Raw genomic sequence first — 15052 nt, 5'->3', positions numbered from 1 at the left:
TGTAACTCGGCATAACTAAGCTAACATGAATAAACTCACACAACTGAAGTAATATCGATCAAGTATTTAGCCTATGCTTTTCTTTTATTTAACATATTTCTTTTATTTAGCCTATGCATGTATTTTGTTTAACATACTTAACCTATGCATTTCTTTTATTTAACATATCTAAACTATGCATTTCTTTTATTTAACATATTTTCCCTATGCATTTATTTTATTTCTTTCATTTAACACATCTAACCTATGCATTTCTTTTATTTCTATTTTACATTGTCCACACTCATTTTCTTCCTTTTTTACACTGTCCTCGTGCCTTTTATTTAACCTATTCTCATCTTCCTTTAAAAAAATCCATAGCTTGCGATCTAATGATGAGCATGATTACAATTTTTTTTAAACATGGAGAAAAATCACATGCTCGTCAGCTAATTCAATCTACAACTTAAAAATTTGCATTACTTGGACCTTGATCAAGAAAAACATACTCTAACATAAAAATTTGTAACTTAACCAACCTAGCATAACCAAACTAACATGAATAAACTCACATAATTAGCTAGGTTTCCTAAAGTAATATCGATCAACTTTACCACATATATGAATAAATGGAAGTAAAATAGTGTATGGTTTCAAATGAATACCACATTTACACACACACACACAAAGTCTATGGTTTCAAGTTCTGGCATTGCAATGGGAGAATGGCACTAGTGCCATCCTCCAATCCCCCCATTTTGCAAAGCTAAAAATTTTTAAATTTTAAATTTGCTCCACTTCCATTCTCCCATTGCAATGTCCCAATTCAAAACTTTGGCTTTGCAAAGGGGGAATGGCACCAGTGCCATTCTCCCATTGTGATTTCCCGATTCAAATCTTGGCTGTGCAAAGGGGAAATGGCACCAGTGCCATTCTCCCAATGGAATGTCCTGATTCAAAATTTTGGCCTCACAAAGGTAGAAGGGCACCAGTGCCATTCTCCCATTGGAATGTCCTAAAGATAAAAATAGTGTATGGTTTCAAAGGAGTACCATGTTTACACACACACACACACACACACACACACACACACACACACACACACACACACACACACACACACACACACACACACACACACACACACACACAGTGTATGGTTTCAATTTCCGGCATTGCAACGGGAGAATGGCACTGGTGCCATTCTCCATTTTCCTATTACAAAGCCAAAATTTTTAAATTTTAAATTTGCACCACTGCCATTCTCCCATTGCAATGTCCCAATTCAAAACTTTGGCTGTGCCATTCTCCCCATGCAATGTCATGATTCAAAATTTCTACTTCACAAAGACAGTATGGCACTAGTGCCATTCTCCCATTGCAATGTCACGATTCAAAATCTTGGCTTTGCAAAGGGAAAATGGCACGAGTGCCAGTCTCCCAATGCAATGTCCTGATATAAAATTTTGGCTTTGCAAAGGGAGTATGGCACCATTGCCATTCTCCCATGGCAAAGTCCCAAGTCAAAATTTTGTCTTCCAAAGGAAGAATGGCATCAGTCTGTTCTCCTCTTATGAAGACAAATGTTTTTCTCAAGTCAATGCATGGGGAGAATGCCACTGGTGCCATTCCCCTTTTCAAATAAATTTTTTTGAATCAAGACATCGCAATGCTAGAATGGCACTCATGCAATTCTCCCATCTCAAAGCCCAAATTTTTAATCATGACATTGCAGTGGGAGAATGGCACTAGTGTGATTCTCCAGTTGCAAAGCAAAAATTTAGGACATTGTAACAGGAGAATGGTACTAGTGCCACTCTCCCTCTGAAAATTTGAAAATTTGAGAGCTTTGTAATGGGAGAATAGCACCTAGGTCCATTCTCCCATTGCATTGTTGTAATTCAAAAGATTGGCTCTCTCATTTTATGAAGCTAGAATTTGCACACTTGAATGTCATTAGACTAGGCTTGTGAATCCCGAGTGAATCCCTTTGGCTATAATCTGATCGCTTTCCTATTTTTCGTAATTGAAATGATAGGGAATGGCTACTAGATGTGGGGATAAGGTTAAGATGTTGGTGGGGAATGAAGTGGTTGCAACAGGTTAAATTTGTGTAATCGAATCAAATGGGTGATGTAGTGGTGTGAAGATTGGGGTAGGTAATGTATCAGTGATAGGGAAGATGGGATATGCAATTCTCCATAGGAAAGCCAGATTCACATGGAGAATGGCACCAATGCCATTCTCCACAATCCCACATGGAGAATGGCACTGGTGCCATTCTCCCCCGCTACAAGGACAACTTTGTTGGTCTTATGGAATTCTTTGGTTGTAGCTTTTTCATAATTAATTTCCTGTCATCGTGCTGAGAGGGGATGGCTACTATCAGATGCATGAATCAGGTCATGACAATGGTGAAAATAATTCATGCTTTAGAAAAAGTTTTATCAAATTGCTAAAACTTTTAGGGAAATAATTCATGCTTTCATGAAAATTTTGTATAGGCTCATTCATGCATTCTAGAGATTTGCACCAATGCCATTCTTTCCTTCTAGGACATATTTGATGGTCTTATGAAATTCTTTGGTTGTAATTTGTTCATAATTAATTCTCCGTAATCGTAATGACAGGGGATGGCTATGAGAAGCGGGGACAAGGTCATGATGATGGTGGGGAATGAAGTGGTTGGAATTGGTGGAGTGTGTGCAATAGATTCGGAGGCCTACTGCAGTGGTGTGAAGATTGGGCAGAAAATGTATCGGCGATAGTGGAGAAGTCTATCAATAGTGAAATGCTCTTGCCATTTCCCACTATGGATGCAGTGCTTGTTGGTGAGGCAATTTGGAGCATTGTCAAGTGGCCTAAGGGCTCTCTAAAACATGTTGGTGATTCTTTAAATGATGCGGTAACTGAAGAAGCTGCACAAAGTGAGCCTGAGTGACCTTATGTTGAGGCAATGCCAGTTTCTTCATTGGAAACTGACAATTTCATTCGTGAATCTTGGAAAGAGAAAAAGGTTGTCTTATGGGATGAGAGCAAAACAAAGACCGTGGTGGAAGGTGTGATCTTATATGTTTTCCTAGGTGACTCTATAAACTTTGACCTATTGGGTAACGATTGCATTGGTGTGGGTATTGAAAAGAAAGAACAAATTAGAGGAAGTGACTTAGGGTCTTCTATGCAAGATGTCGGCTCTCTCAGCCTAGTAAAGTGGCCCATCAAGCATATTACCTTACTTGAAGGAAGCCCATTGCAACAATATGTGCCCATGGACCACGTTGCTGGTATAAATGAGTTGGTCAATGATCAAATGTTGAAAAGGGATGATCCAACGTCAAAGAAAAGAAGGTACACTTTCATTAACAGGGTGCCTAAACAAAGAGAGCCTCCAACACCAATGTACAAAATGTCACTAGATTCGGTGCAGGAGGTTTCTTCCATCGATTGTTGTGGGAGTAGGTGTTGCCAACATGCGGAGCAAGATCTCTTAATGAATCTAAGGAAGAACTTTTGGGGTAGCTCCTTGGAGTCTCATACAAACTTTATATATTATTGATTTTATCTCACACACACGCACATACTTCTTTCTTTACACACACACTTTTTTACACACCTTTTTAGTGACAAATGGTGGGTTTTGGCTATGAAAAACTCACTTAATACTCTTTGGTACTACGTCTTGGTGCAACTAGGATGAATGGAATTGTTGCTATATCTTATTCGACACTATGTTGAACGATAGAATGGCTACTAATATCATGGTGGTTGTGAAAATATGGGGGATAATCGAGTTACTTTTAGTGTTTGGTCCTAATAGACTACTAGGGTTGTATTTAATGTTGACAGTTTACTATGTGTGGATTGGTTTAAAGGACTTTGTGAAATTGCTTTTAAGGTCATGAATACCAAAGACGATACCTTGATTGCACATGGCTAAGGGGATATTTTGGATTAGGCATGAGGTTATTATTAGTGCCTATGATGGCATGAAATACAATTGACACTTGATAATGCTTGGAGTTTTGGGGTATAAAATCCTAAATAAGTTTGTGGTTAATCCTAATAGATCCTAGCTATTATGGCACATGCGCATGCACACGTGCGTGCGCGCGCACACACACACACACACACACACACACACACACACACACACACTTCCTATCCCCTCATATGGCTTAAAAAATGGAAGGTGGTAATTAATTAACCCTTGAGTATGGATATATGGACATTGGGATCATGGACTTAGTAGATATACTAGGAACCTTCCTACCATGAGACAAATGTGGGGTTTAAATAGGGGGACCCTTGCCGCTAATATTAGGACAAAGGAAGGGATACCCATATGGATACATTAGTATTGATATACTTGAGGAACGACTATTGTCATTAAGGGCGTCAGTGGGCAATGCAATGAAAAATATTGCTTGTAATGATATAAACCCTAGTCAATAGAGTGTCAGGGAAGAAAGAAATAACACAATCACACCCTTCTTGAAATATAGATATATTTATATATATGTATATACATATACATATGTGGTTATATATATATATATATATATGGATACATATATGGATATGCTTTTATTTTATACATGTAATTATATAAGTAATATTGTTATGAACACTTGCTATGGTCCAGAGAAGAAACCTTCGAATGATTGTTTAACCTATGGATCACCCGAGGTGACCATCAGATACAATGAGGGGATTATGATAAGAAACAACCTTAAAGGCCACTTGTGATTACCCAAAGGTTGGGGGGTTCTTTAAAATCTAGAAGTGATACACTTTGGACTAGTGGTTAGAAGGAAGGGCCACACTTTGGTATTTGCACTTATGGTTCTATGGTGTAACATCGTTGGTGATTTTGGCATGTTGCAGCAAAGAATGGGGGTACTGGTGGCATAAAGCAGTGTAATGGCCCTGAAGGTACTACCACCCCCTATTTGTATTGGGCGGGGACATAATGTCAAGTAATTTACACAAGAGAGAAAGGGGGAACTACTTTGCAAAGACCAAGGTATTTCTTTGCATTCCAAGGTGCACCAGATCCCCTCTAGTTTGCAGTGAGATTCATAAATAGTAAGGAGCCCCTAGTGTCACACAATACTTTGCCTGGCATGGCGAACTAGCTACCACTAACGTGAGGATGGTGGGTATTGCTATGTGACAATTTCGAGATGATTTTTTCTTGCTTGGAGCTTAAATAGGTACCTTACAATACCTCGCATACATGCCTAACACAAGCCGAGTGCGCGAGACAAGCACCATTGTATAGAGCTCCTCCCAATTCCCCTCTATGGTTTACTATGCATGAGCTTCCCCCACTAGCCCCCCTCTTGGTTCTGTGGCAGAGTGCCTTGAAAAATCATGAGGATGCTCGAGGGAAGGATATGGTAGAAAAACTCTCAGTGATGATGAGCTGTATGAAGTCGTGATTGTGTTTTTCATGGAGAAGCCTTTGGTATTCAATGTTCATTTGGTTTGAGAGTCATTTGGCTAGACATCGTGTGAATGTCTGGAATACCCAGTGTTTCTTAACGGTCAGTCGAAGCAAGATACTACTTCCTTGTAACTTCAAACTGGAAGTTGTAGAGACAACTAAGTGCATGACTCAAATTATGTTATAGGTTTTGATACTTTGCTTACATGCAAAAAAATGGGGCACTTGTGGTGTCTTATGATATAGTCATCTATTGCATGCAGTCAGAATGATCGTCTACTATTATGCATTCATTGGATTGCATTGATACGTAAAGCCCCTACAAACTCATTGGATGGCTTGGAAATCTTAGTCTAGCATCACGAGACTGTGCCTTAGTGGTACAACCTTAGAACTTCTTGTCTTACATGGTCACTGTGTGGAACTGGCCAGAGGGAAAAATGTGGAAGCCATGTTAGTAGTGCCTGAACATGCATCTATGATATTGAGAAGCAATTTACAAAGAGGTGGAGCACAAAAGCATGACATCTTTGTCACTAGTGGTTTACTTGCGAATCATAACCAACCACATTGCTTGTCTATTGCATTGTTTCATTGTATCCTCTATTGTTTGGTGCATGACAATTATGTGGCTGGTAGAAGTGTTGGAGAAGTGAAAGGAAAGCATGGAGCTGAACACAAAACAAGAGAATGCTTATAGAATGAAGAAGGGTGAGGTCCATATGTAGGCACCTCTACATGAGCCACCAAGCTCCACAATCATCTCCTCAATCAGCTCCTAGAATCTCTCAATCAGCCTATGTGGCATCGACCACCACCTAACAGTGCTTATGGGCACCTAACTGTGCCTCTAGCACACACACACATAGAACCCAAGGTGTGCATGGGGCATACACCTTGAGATATCCCAACAAAACCCCCCCTCAAGGAAATGCCTCAGGCTATGTCAAGGATACATCTAGTCACATAGTGTCTCAAGCCATCTCATGGTGGTTAAGCATAAATCTATGGCTAGGATCTCATGCTAGCAAGGGTTCCCAAGGGTGTGAGGCAAACAAAGGGATACATAAGACCCCCCAATGGTTATCTCCCCTGCATGTACATGCACACAATGTCTGTAGGAGGTACCATGGAGCTAAACACATACACATGGCCTACATCATATGGTGACCAGAGGTGTTTACAAAGAACACAATAGTTTATTCCATTCATTTTGGAGGACTATCCAAGTAGAGTACCTTGACTCAACATAAAAGAGAGATACGGAGCATATGTGGAGCTGGTTCAAAAAGCATAATCATCATAGGAGGCGTCATCTTGTGAAGGCACATCAACCGAAAGTAAATTGGCAGTTTTTGGTTTTGTAGTTGCTTCCTTCTTGGCAACCATTATCTTGGCAATCTGCAACAAGGGAGCCATTGGGGGGGAGGCAGTGACCAGCATGCCATTGGAATTGGCAAAGTTGTTGAGCACAACTGTCTGCTGCATACGAAGACAGACAATCTCTGCCTGTGCTACGGCCAGCTACGTTTGCAATTGTGAAACCTATTGCTGGAGTGAGGAAATAGCACCGACGCAACCATACATGGGGTCTCGCACTCTAGCATTCGCTTTATACACCATGCTGCTGACTGCATCGCCTCTCTGATACTCCGGCAAGTCTTCCTGGAAAGTTCGACTACTTTGCCCATCGGGAGGACGCATTGCCATGATTACCTGCAGCATTTTGTTGACATTTATGGCTCCAAAGACTTTGTGCACACTCGCATACTTCAACAGCTCGTCCGCAGGAAAGTAGGGAGCAAATACACAATCTTTCACACACCTCCTGCGCAAGAGCTTGCAGGCAGTGCAAGGAGAGGAGCTTCCTTGACGATAGCTTTCTTTCATGTTGAGACACTGCAGATGAGGCTGTAGGTAGCAAAACTGGAAGGTGTGTGCTTTGAGGTTTTCGATATGATAACCGCTCCTAAAATACCCCACACTAATATTGTTTCGGTAAAGAGGATGGGCAGTTGAGGAGCAAAATGGAGAGGAAGGTGGGGAAGAAGAAGAAGAAGATGATGACATGGCATAAATGGGCTCAAGGAGGATCATAACGCTCTGATACCATGTTGGAGAAGTGAAAGGAAAGCATGGAGCTGAACACAAAACAAGAGAATGCTTATAGAATGAAGAAGGGTGAGGTCCATATGTAGGCACCTCTACATGAGCCACGAAGCTCCACAATCATCTCCTCAATCAGCTCCTAGAATCTCTCAATTAGCCTATGTGTCATCTACCACCACCTAACAGTGCTTATGGGCACCTAACTGTGCCTCTAGCACACACACACAGAACCCAAGGTGTGCCTGGGGCATACACCTTGAGATATCCCAACAAGAAGAAGGTTGTCACTCGCGGGTGGTTTGCGTGGACTTTGATTGTGCAGTCCAACATTACTCCTATCGCTTCCTACCCAGGATAAGTTAAGGTAAGAGTCGCCCTTCACTTTGATGTAACTTTTCTCCAAAAACATGGGCAGCATTCTAGAGCTAGAGGATGGTATGAATTAATGACTAGGCCTTTATTGACCATTATCGTCAAAAGTGTTCTTCCTATTTGTCAGACCAATGTCTACTCCAAGCCCCACATTATGAGGGTACTTATGAGCTATTGTTGGGTGAACCCTTGGTATTCAAGCTAGTTTCTGCACTCGGTAGAGTAAGATTAGATCAACTTGAAGGAAAGTCGATCCATAGCTAAAATCGATCAAGAAATTGATTATTTAGTTAACTTGAAACGTAAGAACACTAAGGTATACCATATTATTCTTCATATTCTAACCTTGATCAGATCAACGTAATACTAAACATGCTAAGACTAAACTGCCAAGGTAAGTCGACTATAATTTTTCTTTTAAATTTTTTGAAAAGATACATTGTTATTTTATAGAATCATAAAAGTAGATCCAAATAAAAATCGAGAAAAGTATAGGCTAAATTCCATTTTGCATTCCATTCAAAACCCACTGGAGTATCGAAGACTAAGGGTACTAAGAAAGAATCTTCAAATTTACTTTTGGGGAGAGGGAGGGAAAAAAATAAGCAATATTATATGGCCAAAAAATTCAAAATTTTAAGGTTCCTACCAAATGTCACACAGATACCCTACTCTCTCCCTTGAACTATGATAGATTCTTTCCTCACATTGTTGAGCTCATGATTTTCTCGACAAACTGCTGCGTAGTCTCCTCTTGGAGTGGAGGCTATGGCATGACCTCCTATCCTCTATGAGAGATGGAGGACCTGCTATGCCTCCCATTGCCCCTCCCCCTCACTATTGCGCTGCCTGATCCCCCCCATCACACTCCTTAACCTCACTTGCTCTAAATAGAGCACTTGCACCACCACTTGTACTCATAGCCTCTTGTTCTGTGATGCATGTGTGCATGCTTCCTGCAGTCCATCTGCACACATACCTTCTTACTCTCCATGTCGCTCATTCTTGAGTGCACCTATGAACATAGGATTAGGTGCATTTTCAGGCAGCAGCTGTTGCTGCCATCTAAGTCTACTTTGAGCTCCCAACTTCCCTTCACACCGGTTTTTTTCTAGGTTGGTTTTGCTTGTTTCCCCAGTTATACATTTCCTTTAAACCTTTGTGTTTGAGTTTCTTGTACGATGAAATTGGTTAAATTGGGATGTGGCCATCAAACCTCTTCATTCGAGCTGCTTAGTCTAATTCGCCCTTTTTTCTTTGATCATGATTCGATATTCCATCCGTTCGGTGCATCCTTTGCATGCCAAGAAACATATTACTTATTTATAAATCTTGTAGCAGGTAAAGTACATAGCTATTGCACTCCAACAATACAATATTTTTACATTGGGCCTAATGATAAAAGCTGTTTCAAGCTTGAATCCGTAGTTGTGATTAATAAGACAAATCATGATATATTCTTCAAATGTGACTGCCCTTGCATTTAATCTGCATCCTCTTGAGAAAAGCGCTTTGGTGATTGGAAGCAGTAAGATATTGGTCTTAAGATCTTTGGCTATGGCAAGATCAAAGTTGCGACAATCACAAATGGAGTGTTGTGTCACTTAGTCACTTAGTCACGATCGAGCCATTTGTAGATGAGCATCTCTTATTTGCTTTCTTGTCCTTTGTTTCAAGTAGGTCTTTGATGGTTGTAGTACTCTATGTTGTTGAGTCTTTGCCCTAGTTTCACGTAGGTCTTAGATGTTTGTAGTACTCTATGTGGTTGAGTCTCTACCCTTGCAATGTGTTCTATGCCTTTGACTTTGTTGTGTCACTTTGTACTCATAGATACATTAGTCACCTTGTCGTCCAACTCATTGCAACTAAGAGCTTTGTTCTAAGGCAATCAAAGCTTGGACTACTAATATGGATAGTATATTTGTTTACCATACATAGCATCTTGCTCTTTGTGTAGCTCATCATTGTTGAGTTCCAAAACATATTAGCTAGTATGCGTAGAGAGACACCAACAACACACGAAGCCTTCTATTAAGTCTCTCACTCTTCTGCTCCTTTTAGCTTCTTGCATCATGATTAAAGAGACCCAAATCCACCAATCCAGGCTTCTCCCAAACTTCATCAATCCAAGCTCTCTATAAGAAGCTTCTTATATGTTGACAATGTTTAATATGGAGAATGAAGAATATAGCATAGGAGATGATCTCATAGTCACTCCATGTTCACATTGTAGGCTTGTTTGTTGGCACTTTTCTTCTATCGTTGATGAATCAAAATCATGTTTGGTTGCTCTGCACATTACACCTTGCCATTGCATGTTTGGTTGATTAATCAAAATCATGTTTGGTTGCTCTGCACATTACACCTTGCTATTGCATGCTTTTGAGTAAGTTTGCTACATTCACTGTCACATACATCATTATAGACTGTTGATGTCGTAGTAAGTTGCTTTCTTGTTTGTTGGTCATTTGACACTACTCTTATATGCATGTGTTTGATGTTTTTGTTGCTTTGCATCTATTTGAGCAAGCTTTGCTTTGTTTCTATTTGAGCAAGCTTTTCTACTCTATGTTTGTAGTTGTATCAACTCTTTATTCGAGTCTTTGAGTCACTGTAGAAGTCTTTGCTCTATTTTACCTTGTCTTACTTGCATTGAGTAGTTGGAGGGATCATTGAGGTCATCTCTAGTGGTATATGCCCCATTGCTCTCTACTTTTTGCCATAGCTATAGAAGACCTTGGGTCATTCGTTATAAGGAAGGCCAAGAATGGAGACAATAGAGCTTCTTGATCAATCACATCAAGTAAATTATAAGCTTGCAGATGACCATGCTCACTCTCAGAAATAGTGAAAAGGATGTGTCAAGTAAATTATTATTGTTTGGAGTCATTCTGTTCTGGTCTTTGGATCTCTCATCAATCACCAATGGCATCATATTTTTCCATGCCGATAGAACACATACTTTTCCATTCACATAATTGCCAGATTACCTTCACTCTTTGCTAGGTTATTACTTGCTCTCTAATAGTTGTAGTTAAGGGAATTGTTGTGGATTTTACTACATTAGGACCTTCCTTATGTGTTGGTTTTGTTGTTCAGTGAGTGCAATAACTCAAACAAGGATTCTAGGTATTGTGCCTGATCCAAAAAGGTGCTCACCTATGCCCCTTGGTGGGGTGCAACTTGAAGGATTGGAATGAACATAATGGTAATGGATGGAACATTGAAAGGATGACTTAAAATGTTCTAAGGTAAAAGTCAAGGTGTCCAAGCTCATACCCCCATGCTGCAGTAGTTCAATACTCTCCACATCAAGAATTATTATATGGTTGCACGTGTTTTCTCATTCTCTTGCTTGCACATGTGTTCTCTTATATGAGGATTGAGGGAAAGCAGGGGAACCAATGCATGTAGTGGGCTCATGCTTTTCATCTCTCTACCTTAATAGAAAACCATATCTTGTGTGAGAATACCAAATATTATGTTTAGAGTTGCTTTAGGGGCTTGAATCAGCATGGATGTTGAGGGTATCATTAGTACCAATGGCAGCAATTCCTCTAGCCACAACCCCAATCCATTGTCTCAAGTTCTATCCCCCTAGCTCCTTCATTGTTTTACATACTTTGAAAATTTCATGCATACTTTGAAAATTTTATTCTACGATTGATTCATGTTAGGATGTGAAGTAGAAAGCTACATTTTATGCAAACTTTGTAGTGGTTGTGCATCATAATTAAGCAAGGAAGTATGCATAGTATAATGAAATGACACATGGTGTTAATGGTAGTTCCACATCTACATTTTGCAAAGGAAAAAGTGGGGTGATTCTTGAGCACTATTCTAACTTTTATTTGATGATTTCATCACTATATCAAATGAGAGATTCTAATTATGTCTTGCAAATGAGAGGATGTAGAATGCCTTGGATTGAGCTTGGATTATTATGTTGAAGTCACCATAACTATTTAGAAAGAATTATTTCATTTCATTCAACAATTTAACCTTTGGTTTATATTAATTCTAAATTTCCTATTATTGTTTCAATTGATGATTTCATTCCATCAGTTCTAAATTCCATGCAATGCATTATTTGAAATACATTGTGTGCCCCTTGGCAAAATGTTTATAAGAGTTAAGTCATCTAATGCATAGTCTGTAAGAAACTAGCCTCAGGAGCACTCTAGTCTGTTGACATGGTGTGCAATTCCCTTAGGAAAAATCTTATGAGAATCAAGTCATCTAATGTGTAGTATCTAAGCAATCTAGCCTCACGACCACTCCGCTTTGTTGACACGGTTTGTGATTCCTTTGGTAGAATGCTCAAAGAATCAACATACAATATATAGTCTCTAAGTAGTCTAGCCTCAGGAGCATTCTGATCTCTTGACATGGTTTGCAATTTCCTTGGCAGAATATGCTCAAAGAATCAACATATAGTGTACAGTCTCTAAGCAATCTAGTCTCAAGAACACTCTAGTCTCTTGACATGGTCTGCAATTCCCTTGGTAGAATGCTCAAATAATCAATATATAATGTATAGTCTTTAAGCAATCTGGCCTAGGAGCACTCCGGACTTTGGACCCGGTATGCGATTCCCCTGGTAGAATGCTCAAAGGATTAACATATAATATATAGTCTCTAAGTAATCTAGCCTCAAAACCACTCTAGTGCAATTCCCTTGGCGAAATGCTCAAAGGATCAACATATAATGTATAGTCTCTAAGAAATCTAGCCTCAAAATTACTCCGTGGTTTGCAATTTCCTTGGTATAATGCTCAAAGAATCAACATATAATGTATATTCTCTAAGCAACCTAGCCTTAGGAGCACTCCAGTCTCCTGACATGGTTTGTGATCACCCTAGCAGATCTTGCTCTAAGAATAAACATATAATGTATAGTCTCTAAGCAATCTAGCCTTAGGAGCACTCAAATCTCTTAACACGGTTTGTGAGTCCCTTGGCAGAATGCTCATAATGTATAGTCTCTACGCAATCTAGCCTCAAGAGCTCTCCAATCTTTAGGGATGGTCTACGATTCCTCTGGAAGAATGCTCACAGAATCAACATATAATGTATAGTCTCTAAGCAATCTAGCCTCAAGAGCACTTCGGTCTCTTCACGTGGTCTACAATTCCCCTGGTAGAATGCTTGAAGAATCATCATATCATATATAGTATCTAAGCAATCTAGCCTTAGGAGCACTCCAGTCTCTTGACACAGTCTACAATTCCCCTGGCAAAATTCTCCAAAATGAAGTCATGTAATATGTAGTCCTTAAGCAATCTAGTCTTGGGAGTAGTGTGTTCTCTTGACACAATCTACGATTCCCCTAGTAGAATGCTTACAAGACTCAAGTCAGGTAGTCTAATGTCTGGCCTCCATGTAATCTAGCCTCAAGAGCACTCTCATCATAATTGAGTAGTCCATAATCTCTAAGAAATATAGCATCAGAAGCAGTCTATTAATGTAATCTGTGATTCCCCTGGCAGAATGCTCATGAGAATCAGGAAATCTAATGCATAGGTATTCAACTTTTTTAAGCAATCTAGTATGATGAATATCTTAGCGCCTTGAGCTTGCTACATGGCCATAAGTATCAAATCATCTAGTTGAGAGAGAGAGAGAGAGAGAGAGAGAGAGAGAGAATCTTCGAAAAGCAACTACTTTTATATGAGATTGTATAGAGACAGTCTCACCATTGAGAAGAGAAGAGCCAAGAAAAGAGGAAAAGGAAGGCAAGTAGATTACCTTACAATTGAAGAGCTAAGAAATGCCACTTTTGAGTGTAGGAAAAGTTTGAATGAAGAAACATGTGGGGTGAAACATCGGCTGTCTAAAACTCTAAAGGACTACTAAATGAAAAAAGACTATCCAAAGTAACATTTGATGTAAATACATAAATATGAAGGCATGTAACTTAAAGAAAAATGAAGGGAGACAGATTGAGGAAAAGGTACTGATTGAGTGATAGGAAGCTTAATGACTTGTGTGCACTTAATATGATCAAGTTTGATGCTGTTATGATAGTAAAAGTGTCATATAGGAAAGATAATGCTATTTCATGCATCATATTGAATATAAACACGCGCGCTAGATCAACATAATGCTAGTACATGCATCATATTAAATATAAAAACTCTAATTAGATCAATATAGGATTAAAACAATTTGTCTAGGCCATATCCTTGTATGTTTGTGTTATTCTTTCCATGGTCCAATTCAAGCCACTTCACGCAACACTGGTACCTAGTGACAAGTTTGGGAGCATGCAAGGGAAACAAAAATGAAAAAGGGGGAGCACATACATGAGTTTTTTGGACTTGCATAGATGCAAAGTTGAAAATACACTCTCTTAGGTACTAGTATGGGTGTAAAACATGCATGTTCGTTGACATAAAAATTAAAGGGCTTTGTTTTTTTGTACAATACAATTTCTCATAGTTAGTGTCCACTTCAACTTAAACTAAACTAAAATGTACAAAACGAGGAAAAAGATTACACGCTTTTCTAATTTCAGATTTATAGAAGGGATATAATTATTGACCCAAAAATTCATAGTAGGGGTATATAAAACAGTGAAAAGGGGTACACAGGGGTTTTTCAAATACCTTTTGAATGCATGTTATATACATGGATTACATAAGGTTGGAACCCCTGAGGTATTCAAGAAGGAAGGTGTATAAGAAAGCATTCATATAAGTTTACACTGTGGATAATAGTGGATACTAGTTTACATGTGACGAGATGATGGTAAAAAAGTAACTGTGAAGAACCAAAAAATTGATAATAGATGGGTTGTGTCCTACAATCCATATTTATCACTTAAATACAATGCTCACATTAAAGTAGAAATATGTTCTACCATATCAACTATCAAATATCTTTACAAGTACATATACAAAGGGCATGATCAAGCTACACTGATATTTTCAAATGTGAATAACCATGTTGAAGCAATTGAGCAGGCTATTGATGAAATTGAAATTTACTTGCATGGACATTAGATCTCTACCTCTAAGGCATGTTGGAGAATATATGAGCTTGATTTGCATAATGAGAAAGCAGATGTTCACAGATTATAAGTGTCGTCGATGGTGTTTAAACAATTATATTTAGAGATGATAGCGAAGCAACAACAGCTACAAC

Source organism: Dipteris shenzhenensis, chromosome 26 (assembly GCF_047967505.1).
Source record: "Dipteris shenzhenensis isolate YYH24624 ecotype China chromosome 26, Dip_SZ_1.0, whole genome shotgun sequence".
Taxonomy (NCBI): Eukaryota; Viridiplantae; Streptophyta; class Polypodiopsida; order Gleicheniales; family Dipteridaceae; genus Dipteris; species Dipteris shenzhenensis.
The sequence above is the reverse complement of the archived record's forward strand: the minus strand, read 5'-3'. Positions refer to the sequence as shown.